We start from the raw sequence: 16,789 nt of genomic DNA, 5'->3' as shown, positions 1-16,789 counted from the left end.
GTGAGGCCTCACCCAAACTTAATGTGTGTTTGATTGGATCACTTTGACTCGAGAACAAAAACGATAATGAATGAACGCCATATGAGATCGATCTGATCCATGTCTCATTGTTTAATTGGTGTCTTATACGGAAAGGATAAATGACAATGATTACCATAAGTTCATTATCTTGCAATAGTGTATACAAGATGTTTTGGTTAATGAATTTAAAATGTCATACCTTGTTGGGGGCAACCATGTGTAGCTAGAGCACCGTTGGTTGTTTGCGTTAAGAAACTTAATCAAAAGCCGTCCAAGTGAGAGACTGTTGGAAATAGTGGACTGGTTCAGTTAATTTAACGCGGCCAACTGAGTTATAACCCTTGAGAGTTACACCTTGGGCAACGAACACTTAAATTGTTTGACCGGTAAATGAAGAATTTAGTATGACGGAATTATGTCATAGATGATATAGTGGTTCGGACTTTAATCGAGAGCTGGAACGAGTTGGACTTTGGGCACGGTTAGGATTTATTATTGATAAATAATAAGATTATAAATAATATCTTAATATATAATAATATTCCAGTTATTGACATGAAGATTACTCCAACTTAGTTGGATATATATATATATATATAGACACACACACACACACACACACATCTCGTGAAACATAAAAAAGAGTGTTGGTCTACTTTTAGTTGGTTTGTACTTAGTTATAATTTAATATAATTCGTGTTTTGGATTGTGTATGTAATCCGAGATCCATAAGGCTTTGGACTTTGTTGGGCTAGGTTGTTTGTCTTCCCTATATATAGATTACATGTGTATAGGGTGGTTTCATTTGGCTGTTCATTTTGTTATTGGTTGAACGAGTATTGTAATCAAGTGCTTAAGCACCCGACGTTAATATAACTTGTGTTTTGAAGCATCCCACTGTGTTCTTTACATATTTTCTTGTTTGTCTTGAATCACCTTATGATATATTCCGCAATATCGTTGAGGTGTGTTGATATCATATTGAAAGATCTGTCTTTGGTACTTACAATTGGTATCAGAGCCTTAGACCTATTCAGCTCGTTATTTTGATATCAACGGAGTTAAGATTTAGTGTTATTGGTGTTTTTGGTTTGGTATTCCGGCGAGCAGTATATCAGAGAAGAGAAAGTGTTAAATTTGGTGAAAGATTGATTTTGTTTTGGAAACAAATCAAATCCCACCAAACTCGTGAGTTTGTTACTGTTAAAATCCAATTGATTAGCTAGTTTTCGGCCAGTTTAGACAATTCTCCGGATCTTTTAAGGGATCTCGACCAATCATTCAAGTGTTCTCGGGCTAATTTATCGTTTTCGGTAAGAGTTAAGAGTTCTCAGTCAACATTCCTGGGTTCTCGGTCAACATCTTTGGTTCTCGGTCGACATCCTTGTTTCTCGGTCAACATCTTTGGTTCTCGGTCAACACCCTTGGTTCTCGGTCAACGTATTCAGTTCTTGGTCAACTTTGGTTCTCGGTCAACGCAGACTGTGAACATAGTTGGGCCTGATCCATCATATTTGGGCCTTGTGTATTGGAGTTTTGAATTTTTGGACTTAAATTACTTTTGGACTGATTAAACTAAAATGGATCAACTAATTAATAGTAATGGGTCATGCAATGCTTCACACCATCAAGAACTGGACTCCATGATGGGGACCACTACTCGCGTGCCCCGTCTGCTGTCTCATGAGGGGTTTAGCGAGTGGAAGTTTCGTTTCGAAAAGTATGCTAAGATGAAAGATGCCAAAAAAATGGAGAAGCGTAGTTAGGGTTCCCCAAGTCATCACTTACCAACATGAGAACTCTACTGAAGTTGCTGTAAAGCCTATTGCTATGTATGATGATGATGATCTTGCTAAAATTGAAGAGGATGAAAAAGCACTTTCAACATTGACTATGGCACTCTCACCTGAGATTGCCTTGGGTTTTAGAGAATTGTAGTCTGCTAAGGAAATGTGGGAAGCACTGATTTAGGTGTATGAAGGAAATGAGGACATGAAAATAAGTCGTCAAGATCTACTACGACAAAAATTCAATATGTTTAATCATGTTCTGGGAGAGTCGTTAGAAACACAGCTTCAGAGGTTCATAGCTCTTGTGATTGAGATGAGATCTGCTAGCATCAATTTAACAGCTGTTGAGACAAACAATAAGTTGGTGAACTCATTACCTCAAAGTTGGGACATGAATGTGTTTTCATTAAGAAGATGAAAGATCTTAACAAACTGACACTGTCTGAGGTTATGGCTATCATCAAAGCATGTGACATGGACGGCAAACAACGTGTTATAAATCATGCAAACTCCTACAGTGCAGTTGGCTACAATGTTGCTTCCGATAATGCACTAATCTCACAAGATAACTTCTCAATGTTCAAGATTACTCAGGGACAACATAAATTTCAACCTCAAGCCAACTTCTCAATGTTTAAATCCACTTAGGGGCAGGGTCAATATTCTCATGTTTCACCACAACCAGCGCTAGTGTTCTTTGCTAAGCCTTGTCAATATCCTACTGTTAATGCTCAGTCTTAATCATCGGGCGTTTCTCCTAGTCAGAATTCCAGCCAAAGTCCTTCTATTTCAAAAGAAACTCAAGAAAACATTGCTTTAATGGCGGGGTTCATGAACTGTTCCAATGCCTTTCTTTTGGGAGATTTGGTTCAACCTGTAGTGGCTACTGAACTTGATCAAATTCATCCTGATGATGTTGAGGAAATGGATATCTCTTGGCAAATCGCCATGGCAATGTTTCGGGCCAAGATATTTACTAAGAGAACATGAAGAAATAAATGGAACATGCCAAATAATAAGAAGGTGGGTTTTAACAAAGACACTCTGAGGTGTTTCAACTGTCACGAGCGGGGTCATTTTACTCGTGAGTGCACTAATCCAGCCAAGGAAGGAAATATGGAAAGGGCGCTTGATCCCGTGGGTAATGCTAGAGGAGAAGCTGGGGGTAGCTCAAGTGATGGTGAAAGGGGTTTGGTTGCTCAACAGTTCTCATGGTCTGATCAGATGGCTGCTCTCAACATAAACAATAAAATTGGCTAACTTTGCTCATGTTGAAGAGTCTGAAGAAGAAAATGTTGCTGAGGAACAAGTCAAGGAACTTCAATTTGCATTTATGACATTCACTACTTCCAGCTCTTCTGAGGTAAGTTCTTCTTTATGTTCTCAAGCCTGTATTGATAAATTAGATCTTTACAAATCTCATAACAATAACTTGCTTAGAGAAATGAAAACGGTAAAATCTAAAAATCATAAGCTTAGGAAAACTGAAAAGGCTTATTTGGATAAAATAGAGGCATAGAAAAAGAACTTTTCTAAACTAAAATCTGATTTTAGTTTGAAATGTTGTCACCATCTAGATGCCAAACAGAAAATTGTTGAATTAACTGCTGAACTGGAAGCCTCTAAGTTAGAAATATCTAATTTAACTAAAAAATTTAAAAGGCCTGAATTTGATTTTAGAAAGTTTGATGGCTCCAGTAAGGTAGTTAATTCCATGATCGAAAATAAGTTATGGTGGAAAGAGAATGAGGGTGAGGGCATAGGATATAGTCAGGTACCCCCACCATATAATGACAACTACACAGGTCTTACTCTTACCAAAGAGCAGGAAGAAAAGGTTAAAGATATGAAGTATGGTAAACCTGCTAATAATGAAAGGATCGACTCTGTAGAAACTACTGCATCCACTTTAAAAGTGAATGATTCTGATGTGTTTGCCTCATGTACATATAGAGTAATAGTTGAGGATTGGACTGATGATGATGATGACTCGTGTGTTTCAAATAATAATAAAGACATTAATTCTGATGTTTCTTTAAATTTACCTATTTTGAATTATGTTATTTCGACTGTTTGTGTGGGCTTTGCTTTTAAGAGCAAGGATACTTGTGTGGTTGATTCTGTTAAGACTTTGAATTCTGATAATGTGATTTCTAATAAGTTTAAAAGATCAAAAAATTCCAACACGTACTCATCGCCTAAGTTTGTTAAAGAGGGATGATCTATTGACAAACAAGGCAGTAAGTTAAATAATGTGACAAGTGGTAAGCGTCAAGTAAAACAAACTGGTCCACAAAATCGGTCCAGACAAGGAGTTGCCCGAAATAATTTCTATGTAAAACGTCAAACTTGTTTTAACTGTGGCACTCAGGTCATATTGCCAGAAATTGTCCACATCGTCAATTGTTCCTTATTATGGATTTTATCAGAGGAATATGCCTTATATGCCTCATAATACCTACATAAAAAATTTCAGGCATAATCAGGCTAATCCCTCTAACGATGATTGAAATAGAAATAAATCTGGCAGGTTTAGTCCTCATCAGACCAAGCCTAACATGTTTCGTAAAGAGGATAGAAAAGGTGCTCCGGTCTCTAAAATGAACACGAATTCTAAACCGAAACAAGTGGAAAAGACAAAATCGTCTGCTTCTTGCCCTCAAAAAACCAAAGATCAAGTCATCCATTCGTACTTATAATGCCAAATCTTACGATGGTAGACATAAATGGTTGCCTAAATCTCCGGTAAAAGAGTCTTTAAATTTAATGTTAGATTATCAAAAGGACATGTCATGGCAACCTGTGACAACCTTAGATAAGTCAGGGTCACCCAATGTAACTATGGACTGGGTACCAAAGTCTAACTAATCTTGCACATCGTGCAGGAACAACTATGGAGGAATGTCATCAGACCTTGGTATGTTTCGTAAAGAGGGTAGAAAAGGTGCTTCGGTCTCTAAAACGAACACGAATTCTAAACCGAAACAAGTGGAAAAGACAAAATCGTTTGCTTCTAGCCCTCAAAACACCAAAGATCAAGTTATCCATTCGTACTTATAATGCCAAATCTTACGATGGTAGACATAAATGGTTGCCTAAATCTCCAGTAAAAGAGTCTTTAAATTTAATGTTAGATGATCAAATAGACATGTCATTGCAACCTGTGACAACCTTAGATGAGTCAGGGTCACCCAGTGTAACTATTGACTGGGTACCAAAGTCTAACTAATCTTGCACATCGTGTAGGAACAACTATGGAGGAATGTCATCAGACCTTGGTATGTTGATAGTGGTTGTTCCAGCCACATGACAGGAGACATTTCCCAGCTGCACGACATTCAAATATTTAATGGCGGGTATGTGTCCTTTGCGGGAGAAGAAAAGGGGAATATTACACAGAAGGGTACTGTAAGTAACGGTGTTTTGAAATTCAAAAATGTTAATTTTGTTCTAGAGTTGAAGCACAGTTTGTTGATCGTGTCACAAATCTGTGATAAAGGCTTTTCAACTCATTTTACTAAGAAAGAGTGTTTGATTTTGAAATCTGGTATCATACTGGATTCTTGTTCGATCACAAAGAAAAGTTAATGCCTATGTGATCGACATGAACAAAAATGTTCCTGATGAAATAACCTGCTTGTTTTCAAAAGTGTCAGAACATAATGCCATGCTTTGGCATTGTCGCCTTGGTCATGCTAATATGAAAAACTTGAACCGTCTTGCTAAAAATGATTTGGTACGTGGATTACCCATTAAAGATTTTGTTACCATTGAAAAATGTGTGGCTTGTGCCTTGGGGAATCATCATCGAAAAACTCATAAGCCAAAATTGATTAATACCATTTCATCAGTTTTTCAACTGCTACATATGGACCTTTTCGGTCCGGTTCATGTTTTAAGTCTTTCTCGCAGTTCTTATTGTCTCGTTATTACTGATGACTACTCACGTTTTACTTGGGTGTTTTTCTTGTCAAATAAGAGTGAAACTGCTGAACTGATCAAGAGATTTGTGGTGCTTATGTAAAATCAACTGAATCTGAAGCTGAAGGGGATTCGCTGTGACAATGGTACAGAATTCAAGAATGCTTCATTGAATTAATTTTGTTCAGAAGGAGGGGGGGTACTTCGTTAGTACAGTTCAGCTTGCACACCGCAACAGAATGGTGTGGCTGAAATGAGAAACAGGACTCTTATCGAGGCAGCGAGGACCATGTTGTGTGATTATAAACTACCATTATTCTTCTTGGCAGAAGCTATTAATACGGCATGCTATGTTAAGAATCAGGTGATAATCAACAAGTCTTAAATGAAAATTCCATATGAGATTGTCTATGGTCATAAGCCCACAGTTGCACATTTCAGAGCGTTTGGTTGCCCATGTACTCTACTGAATCTTGAGTCAAATCCAAAATTTAGGGCCAAAGCTGATGACTGTTACTTCGTTATTTATGCTGGTTGTACTGCCTACAGAGTTTACAATAAGTCAACCAAGCAAATTTTGGAATCATATGATGTTCGTTGGTTGGAAATAAAACAAGACTGATGCCCGTGTTGTCCTGACTGGCTGTTCGATTACAATGAACTATTCAAACCGTTCAATGTACTTCCAGTTATCAACACAGAAACTTCAGGTGGGGATACCGTAGATGTTGAGAAAGAAGACCTACATGCAGTTCTCACATATCTCCCCTTCTGGATGATGATCTCACAGAACCACTTGATGTCACTCCGCCCGTCTCCGTCAATCAACCAGAAGGAGTTACTGAAACTGTGTCCTCAACTTCTTCAGAAAATGCTCCAACAGTTGAGGGGGAGAATCCTATTCGTCAAATTTTCGGGAGCACTCTGTTTCCCAATATCATTCCGAATGAATACGTTTCCAGCACTTCGTACTCACACAGTACGACGGCCTCTGTATGGAAGAATCCCATCGCTGAGATTGATGAAAATCTATCTAACTTAACGTCTACCGGAGCTGTTCCCGAACTATCAATTCCATCAAGAACTCAACGAAATCACCCAATTGAGAATGTCATAGTTCCTATTGAAACAAGCGTGTCCACCAGAAGTCATACAGGACACATAAACAGCTGCTTTTTTTCTTGTTTCATTTCCCAAATTGAGCCAAAATAAGTGGAAATGGCTCTTCAAGAACCAAGCTGGGTGGATGCTATGCATGAAGAGTTAAATCCGTTTGATAAATTTAAAGTATGGAGATTGGTTGAATTACCGGAATGAAAGAAGGTGCTAGATATGAGATGGGTTTTCCGAAACAAGCAAGATGACAAGGGAGTTATTGTTAGAAACAAAGCACAGTTAGTCGTTTGTGGGTTTCGTCAAGTTGAAGGTTTAGATTATATCGAATTCTATGCTCCCGTAGCTAGACTTGAGGCCATTCGGATTTTTCTGGCTTATGCGTCATTTATGGGTTTCACGGTGTATCAGATAGATGTTAAGACCGCGTTTATGTACGGCGAAGTTAATGAAGAGATTTACGTGGATTAGCCACCGGGGTTTGTGGACTTACGGAATCCAAATTATGTCTACAAATTAGATAAAGCACTGTACGGTACTCATCAAGCCCCTCGAGCATGGTATACTTCACTGACGACACATCTTCTGGGACACAATTATAAAAGAGGGATCATTGATCAAACTCTGTTCCTTAAAACTGTCGGGAAAGATTTGATTCTGGTTCAAATTTATGTGGATAACATCATTTTTGGGTCCACTAGTGCGGAGTTGTGTACCGAATTTGAAGAAGTAATGAAGAAAAGATTTGAGATGAGCTCGTTGGGAGAAATGACAACATTTCTGGGGATGCTGGTTCGTCAGAGCTCGATGGGAATTTTGCTGCATCAAGGGAAGTACATTGAAGATATGATTGCAAATTTTGAATTTCAAGATTCCAAGAGTGCTACCACTCCTATGGCGGAAAGGCATCTCCTGTCGTCTGATCCGGAAGGGATTCCCGTGGATTAAATGTACTATCGATCGATGATCGGGCCCCTGATGTATCTCACCGCCAGTCGTCCTGACATCATGTTTGTTGTCTGCCAATGTGTCCGCTTCTAAGCTAACCCTAAACTTTCTCATTTAATTGCTGTTAAACATATTTTTAGATACCTGAAGGGACAACCGAAGTTAGGTCTTTGGTATCATAAAAACTCATATTTTGATCTTTATGATTTTGCTGATAGAAATTATGGTAGAGATGACATTGACAGGAAATCCACATCAGTCGGCTGCTAGTTTTTGGGTGATCGTCTCATCTCCTGGCAATGCAATAAGAAACAAACGGTATCCACATCCACTGCCGAGGCTAAATATGTTGTTGCGTCAGCCTGCTGTTCACAGTCATCTGGATGCAAAATCAATTGCTGGATTACAGTTTGGAATTTCTTGACACTCCTATCTTTTGTGATAATGATGCTGCCATTGCCATCGTTAATAAATCCGGTTAAACACTCAAAAATCAAACACATCGATATTAAAATACATTTTATTCACGACTGTTTCGACCGAAAATTAATTCATCTTGAGCAAGCTCACACTGATAATAACATGGCAGACTTATTCACAAAACCGGTTGTCTCTTTACTCTCGCTTAATATTATGTTGGATTCTCAAGTTTGAAGGACATATACTTGTATATGTTTGGTCCTGTTATCTACTAGTAGATTCACAAGATAGCCATTTACCTAAAGATTGAAAGCATCCGGGGCGATTGTGATGTGGTGTTTTGTGTTTTGAATTCTTTCACTTAAAATTATGTCGGTAAGTCTAAGTTGGAGGGACATGTATTATCATACGTGTTTGGTCCTGCTAACTACTTGTGGTCATACGGGATAGCCATTTACCTAAAAACTAAGAATGACCTGGGTGACTGAGTTTTAAACTGTCTTCTGGGAAATGATATGATTATTCAGTTAACAGCTTTATTAAGCTTCAAACATTTTTCAAATGAAAATTGATCCAACCTTTGGAAAATGATAGAAAAATTGGTTTTGTGTGCCTAACGGGTGAAGTTATTAAACTTAAAAGGCTCTAGAATAGTCATTGATTTGCATGGTAGCTTTCCATGATGCGTAAAAGTTGAAGTGATATAAACTAAGTATGCTAAACTTACCGTGGAGAGTCATTTTGAAGAAATGTGCATGTCTCCATATACATCTCCCTGAAGGATAGGCAGAAAAGCAATTACCCAGTCATACACGAGCCCGTTAGTGTCTTGATCACCAAAAATACTGTGCTATTACGTTTTTTATTATTAAGCAAAAAAAATTATTATGAGTATGTAAATAATTTGTGCTGTTAAAAACTTGGTCTTTCAAAGGCTTAAAGGATCAAACTAGAACTACAAGAGTGGGGTATTCAAATAAGTCCTAAACACTCTGAATGAAAGGCATTTTTGTTGATTTCTATAAAATTTTCGATCAAGCACTAGGGGGTTGGAGTCAAATTGGTTTGATCTGGGGAAAGCCAAATACGCTTTGAGAAGATATTGGAGGAATCACAGGTCCATAAGTGATGTCCATCTAAGCTTTGTGCCTAACTGAACCTAATCCATATCACTGATGCAATGAAAATCATGCTAAGTCCGTTATACCTGCTATCAACCTGTTTCTTTATGCCATAATAACGCTGAACATGAATCCTTGTGAAAGTACCTCAATCAATAAGATTCCATGTTCGAATCTTTTCATAAAGGTGGCAATTTTATCAAACACTGAAATTTGATCCCAAAATCCTGTTAAATTACAAGAAGGCCGGTGTTTCGTGTTGTTCTCTTATTTTTGTTTATTTAATTTTGTTATTTTTGTTTTCATCTCAAAACTAGTCTCCTCGAAACACATGTTATAAAAGGGTTAATTCCAATTTGGTTAAAACGTGATGGACCTTGAGTCTGTTTAAATATTGTTGATAACTTGTTTTGGGCTAAATTTTTGAACTGGGCTCGTTTGGCTGGAACCATATGGGTTCTCGGCCCACTTGATTGGGAGCATAAAAGAGTTTTTGCTTTGAGTTTGTTATAAAGTGGTGTTTGGTATTGGGCCGTGTCTACTTTTGGGCTGGTCTGGTTAAGTCTTTGTGGGTTCTCGGCCCACAAGACTTGTGTTATAAAAGGGTCCCTGTACCTCATTTATTGATATTATTTTCAAACCCTTCTCTCTAAATATCTCATCTGGCCGAAAACCCTAACATTGATATTCTGCTTTAACTTTGCTTGATACTCTTTGATTCAAACATAGGTAATGAAAGTTTGATTTAGTCTTGCTTGATCTTTTCGAGATCAATTGGGATGTGTTCTCAAGGCTGGATGGAATCTCAGTGATGATACAGATGTTGGTTATGTGATCTATTAGATAGTTGATCGAAGCTCGTTATTGTTTGATGTTAGCAATACTTTGCAGTTTTATCGTTAATGGAGATATCGGTCATTTGGAGGAGATGCACGGGGTTCTATGCTGAATTCAAAGGGTTTCTTTTCTCATTGGTGGTTTGACCGAAAACACTTGGTCAAACCAAGAGTTCTTGGTTGACTTTGTTGACCGAGATCTCTCATCAGTGACCGAGAACCCATTGTTCTCGGTAATTTTGGACAGAGAACTCATAGTCTGACCGAGAACCAATGTTCTCGGTAGGACTGGACAGAAACTATGTTCTTTTGACCGAAAGCTTCCATATTTGACCGAAATCCACCTGTGTGGGCAGAAAACTCAAATTTTAGACCGAAATCCAGTATAAAACATTATTTTTTACATCTATGGTCCCTCTAATATGATTTTGTCACAATTGGTCCTAAATGTTTAAGAAATTAATAATTGTGTCCTTAAGCTTATGATTTTTATTCAAGTCATGTAAATATTTGCTAATTTGATTCGTTTGTTGCAGTAAAGGCTGATCAGGCTCCTTTAAAGTTTGTTGATACTCACAATATAGCTGGATATCTATTTGATCCACCACCAACTCACAAGGAGTTCAAGTCTATGATCGTTGGTCTCAACACCTGTCGGATTTCTCACACTTTAAGAGAAACTCCTATCATTTGCAAGAAGATGATAACCGAATTATGGAGCAATGCTTCGATCAACCAACGAGGGGTAGGGGGAGATGTTTCAATAGACTCCAAAGTGCAAAAGAAGTCGGTCGTCATCACAGAAGCCATCATACGCGAGGTTCTTTTATTTGTGGATCAACTTGATTACCCAGCGGAATACACGACTGCTGTTGTTTCTGAGGTTCTAACAAGAATGGGTTACGAGGGATCCTATCCTCATGCAATCAAGAAGCTATTTCACCCGTACTGGAGGTTTTTGATACACACGTTCTTTACGCGTGTGTCTGGACGAAAAGAAGGATCCGATGAGATTAGGCACACTCAGATGTCGGCTGTAGTTGCTTTGATCATGGATTGGAATTACAACTATTCCAAGTTCGTTTTTGATGAGATGATGAGCAATCTGAAGGGAAAGAAGAAAGATATGTTTCTCATGTATCCTAGGTTTTTACAGATGATCTTTGATTCACATTACACTGATCTTGTTAAATCTGTTGAGACACTGGATATGAAGTCGATGGGACCCAACACCATTGGGTTGATGAAGCAGTCAAGGAAAGGGTCAAAGATTGTCTATCAGGGCCTTCATGTGCTAGTTAAGTTTGGCCATTTTGCTGAAATAGAGACTGTACCAGTTAGAGCTCAGGTTGCTGCAGAGCATGTGGCGCCATTTCAAAGGCGAACTGCTACACTTGAGATCAGTTCTGATGATGAAGATGAGGAGACTAATATGCAACATATAGAGTCTGAACACCGTGTAACAGAGACTGCTCCGTCTACTGAACAGTTACAAGATTTTGAGAAGTTCAAAGAATTACTTCAGTCAACTGCTTTGAAGCCTCCTCAAACAGTTGCTGAAAATCAAGATGAAGACATTCCAGAAGTATCAGACAATGATCTTATTCAACGCAAAAGAAGAAAGAAAGATCCAAGACCATGCGTTCTGATCTCTGTAACAACAACAACAAGCCAACAACAACAACAACATAAGTCGGAAGTTCCTAAGACTCATGCTGATACAAGTCCATCCACTACCGAGCCTCAAACTCAAGAACAAATCTTTATCGACATTGCTCGTTAATTTGATTTTGAGGCTGACATCCAACATGCTGATGCACCATCTGGATCATCTGATCCAATTGATCAGGGTCAGTCGAGCTCGAGTGCTGCTGATAAGATTGCCCATATTCTTGCTTTGCAAGATCAATTTTTGCAAAATTAAGGCAAGGGGGTCGTACTGAAAGCAGAACACGTGGACGTACAAGCTTTACAACGTCGAGTCTTTAAGCTTGAACAAGACTCGGTTGTCAAAGATGTACATATTCAAGAACTTGAAGCTAGTAACTCCAACAAAGATTCCAAGATTAAAGAGCGTCAGTCCAGCATGGGAGGATTAACTGCTATGTACCTACACCTCCAACAAAAACTTATTCACAAGTTTGGAGATGAATTCAAGAGTAGTGATGACGTAACTTCTAGGAAACCTCCAGTTGATCAAGGTGGCAGTTCCAGTGGTCGTCCAACTACCAACATAGATGAATATGAGACGCTAGAACAATATATGTCTGCACCTCCAATGACAAGTGAAAAATCGGACCGACTTCAGAAGAAGATTATGATCATTAAGAACTCCAATCAGAATGTCAAATTGTTCGATCATCCAGATAAGTTCATTGTCACTTTTCAAAAAGGTTTTTCTGACAGGTACAGTGATCGTTCTGGAGTCATGTCGTGGGGTTTTAATGCTTAAAAGAATATGTGGTGGTTTAAACGAAGGTCTTGGAACACTGAGTACTACAAGAAAATGAAAGGATTCGGATCTTGGACAAAAGTGTATCTCAGCGACCTTATTAATGCACCATTCCACAATTCGACAAATGATAAGAGATGTGTTGATTTCTGGAACTTCCTGAGAAACCAAGTTGATTATAAAGGCTTTCCGAACATGACAACTGCAGAATATTTTCTAAAGAAAGCAAAAGGGGTCAAGGATCTAAGGATATGAAAGACCATGGTCAATGTGATGTGGCCTGCTACAATCAAGGCCACTCACATTCCTGTGCCTAGTGCAATACCTGATGGGACCCTAGAGAATATGAGGTTCTGGATGTTCGACAGTGAAACTGCCACTGTTGTTATACGATTACAGAATGTTAAAGGGCAGTATAGATTTGTTGATCCGAGAGACCTGCTAAAATTTGGAGAACGTGATATCAAGACCCTCAGCACTTTCCAAATCATTGCTGATCCGATTTTTTAAACGGTTGCAAAGGAATACACCAGAATGGCAGCTTCCATTGTCAGAACAGGCCTTTGGGCAGGTGGTTTAAAGGATGCCGATGTTGAAATTATAGAGCACGACTAAAGGACAAAGCTACAAACCAAGGGGTAGATTGTTGGGTCTACTTTTAGTTGGTTTGTACTTAGTTATAATTTAATATAATTCGTGTTTTGGATTGTGTATGTTTGGGCTTTGTTGGGCTAGGTTGTTTGTCTTCCCTATATATAGATTACATGTGTCTAGGGTTTCAGTTGGCCATTCTTTTTTTTATTGGTTGAACAAGTATTGTAATCAAGTGCTTAAGCACCCGACGTTAATATAACGTATGTTTTGAAGCATCCCACTGTGTTCTTTACATATTTTCTTGTTTGTCTTGAATCACCTTATGATATATTCCGCAATATCGTTGAGGTGTGTTGATATCATAATGAAAGATCCGTCTTTGGGACTTACAAAGAGGGTTTTAGAATTCTGCCGCAAGCCAAAAAGTCCAGCCGCCACTGTCGATATCGTAACCGACCACCGCTACAGCAAACTACTACCAACCGCTATCGCTGCCGTGCTGCTGCCTCCGCCTTTGATCTGGTGTTGTGTCGTGTTCGCGCCACCCTGCTGCCAATGTGCCATCACCACCAACTGTCATCGTGTTCGATTCGTCACCTAGCATCTTTCTTTAAACCTCGGTGTCTCAACTGGTTATTTATTAAACGAGGTAAACTTAAAGATTGTCGGTTTTACAATTATATTTATTTAGTTTGACTCGTACTCGTATTGTATGTAACAAGATCCTGTACGGTTTCATAAAGTGATGATTACTCGATTTATTTTCGTTGCGATTTTGCCAATTATTAAATTGATTAATAATTATTAAACATTTATTAAAACCGGGGTTAATAGTTAAACCATTGGCTGATCACCACTGGAACCCAACAAGAACATGTAAGTCAAAATCGACAAGTTTGTCTTTCCATCTGACTTCATTATTCTAGACATGGATGAAGACACTTCGGTACCACCTTATCTTAGAAGACCATTCTTAGCTACCTCTAGAGCACTCATAGATGTTTGCACCGGCAAACTCACTCTTAGGGTAGAGGATGAGGAGGTAACTTTTGACATATGGAAGTCAATGAAACACCCACAATACACAGTTGAATCTGCATACTTCCTAGATATGTGTGAATCAATAGTGAGTTGTCATTTAAGGAAAACAATTGAGAAAGTAGAATGTGACACAATTTATTGTGGAAAAAGTGCATGCTGTCAATTCAGAAAATCAAGCTATGGAGGAAGAAGAAAGCAACTCCTAAGAAACATTTGAAAAAGTAGATAGAGATATAGAACTGATGTGTTTCAAATAAGTGTTTATTTCTACATGACTCACAACTAAGCTTTAATTTTAAAAACCGAAATTCCTAATAACACAACACACAACCAGCAAGTGTACCGATCTTAAGTAGCAAAGACCTAAGAAGTCCGAGTATCGAGCACAAGGACACGTGAAAACGCCTATGATTACTAAACCCTAGACAAGACCTTCCTAAGAATAATAGTTTTTATTTAATTTTTAATAATTAAAACTACTTGTCCTAATTTACGTTAAACTAAATTAGTTAATTAAAATTAACAAAACTTAACGAGGTTTTAATGAATATGGAGAAAACGTCTACCTAGGTAAGAGTCAAATTGATGGTCTAACAAACAAATGGATTGAATGATCTCACGACACCGGTGTCTAAAGATGACTCAACTAAGGTTCGCTCAAGCTAGCAAGATCACCTCTCGGTCTCACTAACAAACCCTAACTTACAATTTATTGCTTTTTAAAAACAAACTGGAAAATGATTACTAAGGTGTTCTAATGCCGACTCTACTCTCAGACTCACCGACACTCAACCCTAATAGAAATGAATACTAAACAACCAAGGATAGAGGAAAATTTTAACTTAACACAAACTAGATCAACTAACTGCTCACAAACCCAAACCCGACAAGAATCGAACTCGCTCTTGCGCAATCCTAATCCTAGCACGCAAAGGCTATGAGGCGACCTTACTTCTTATCACCTCTCGTTCTCAAAGAAGGTGCTTACCCGTTGATATAATAATTAATTAACTTAACAAAACCCTACAGTTGTACTGACCGTAAACAAATCCTAAACACAAAGTCTAGAATCAAACATGTAAAAATCAATCAAAACACATTCAATCAATCAATCAAAGCATGAGGTTTATGAAGTATAATTAATAAAATCCTAGCTACTAAACCCAACCTAATTTAATATTAAACCAAACTTTACAATAGTAATTCAAGTCTTTTGATCAAACAATCCATAGAACTCATCAAAACTGCGCAATTGTCATCAAACCTACGTAGAACTAACAAGATTAGCCAAGCATATTATTTGGAAAGCAAATACTCAATAAAACAATCATATTAATCATCCAAATCAAAAGAAAATTCAATCCACAATCAAGTATAATCAAACATAACTTAATCCTTAATTCAATTGCAAAATAAATCGATTCTATGATAAAAAACGAAGTAAATATGCACCATAAAACAAACCAAACTATATATGGATGAAGTATTATGATCTTGGCTATCTCTTAATGTTTAAAACACTTAAAAAAAACTTGTACTCTTGGCTGCAAAATTCTTTTTTCCCTCCTTGAACTTCTGCCGACCGGAATCTTAACCCAAGTTAAGATTTTTTTTTCTTTCTTTGCTGCTGCTTGTGATCGGACTCCCAAGGGAGTTGATTTAGGTTTATATCTTTTTTTTCTAACTTATCCGCCACTTTTGACCACAAGTTAGTTATTTTTATTTTTTTTTCTTTTGTTTCTTGCTGATCGGACAAGACTAAGAGACTAGGGTTTTTCTTTTTTCTTTTTCAGTTATAATATATATTAACAACTCATGCGAGGCTTCACACAAATGGGCTTGGGCCGGGCTTTAACTTGGTTCTTCAAAAATTGAGCATAAAAGCCTCTAAGTGTCTTGAAAAAAACCCTGGTTATTTTTCTTTTTAAAACCCGCAACCTATGAAAGATATATAACTCTGTAAGATCATGTCAAAACAAGTTAAAATTATTATTTATTAGATAACTAAGAGATTAAGATGATGACACATGATGCGGAAAACAAGTGTGTTTTACAATACATCAAGAACCTAAAGCCAAACCTTCTGTTGAAGATCCGCCTACTTTAGAGCTTAAGGAATTACCCAAACACCATGAGTATGCTTTCGTCGTAGGAAAATCTCAATTGCCTGTTATCATTTCCTCCAATCTCTCAAGCGATGAGAAAGAAAGACTTCTAGAAGTTCTTAAATATCACAAGAAAGTTATCGCTTGAAAAATCATGGACATTAAAGGCACCAGACCATCGTTTTGCACTCATAAAATTCTGACGGAAGAAGACTTTAAACCTGTAGTGCAGCACCAGAGACGATTAAATCTAAGACGTGGTGAAAAAGGAAGTACTCAAACTGCTTGATGCTGAATTAATTTACCCCATATCCGTTTCTTCATAGGTAAGTCCTGTTCAAGTAGTTCTGAAGAAAGGAGGAATGACAGTCTTCGCCAATGACAAGAGTGAGCTGATTCTTATGAGAACCATCACGGGATGGTGAGT

Source organism: Bidens hawaiensis, unplaced genomic scaffold, assembly GCF_021521415.1.
Source record: "Bidens hawaiensis isolate Kalapana, Puna unplaced genomic scaffold, B.hawaiensis_p1.1 tig00024015_1, whole genome shotgun sequence".
Classification (NCBI taxonomy): domain Eukaryota; kingdom Viridiplantae; phylum Streptophyta; class Magnoliopsida; order Asterales; family Asteraceae; genus Bidens; species Bidens hawaiensis.
Note: the sequence above shows the minus strand (reverse complement) of the source record.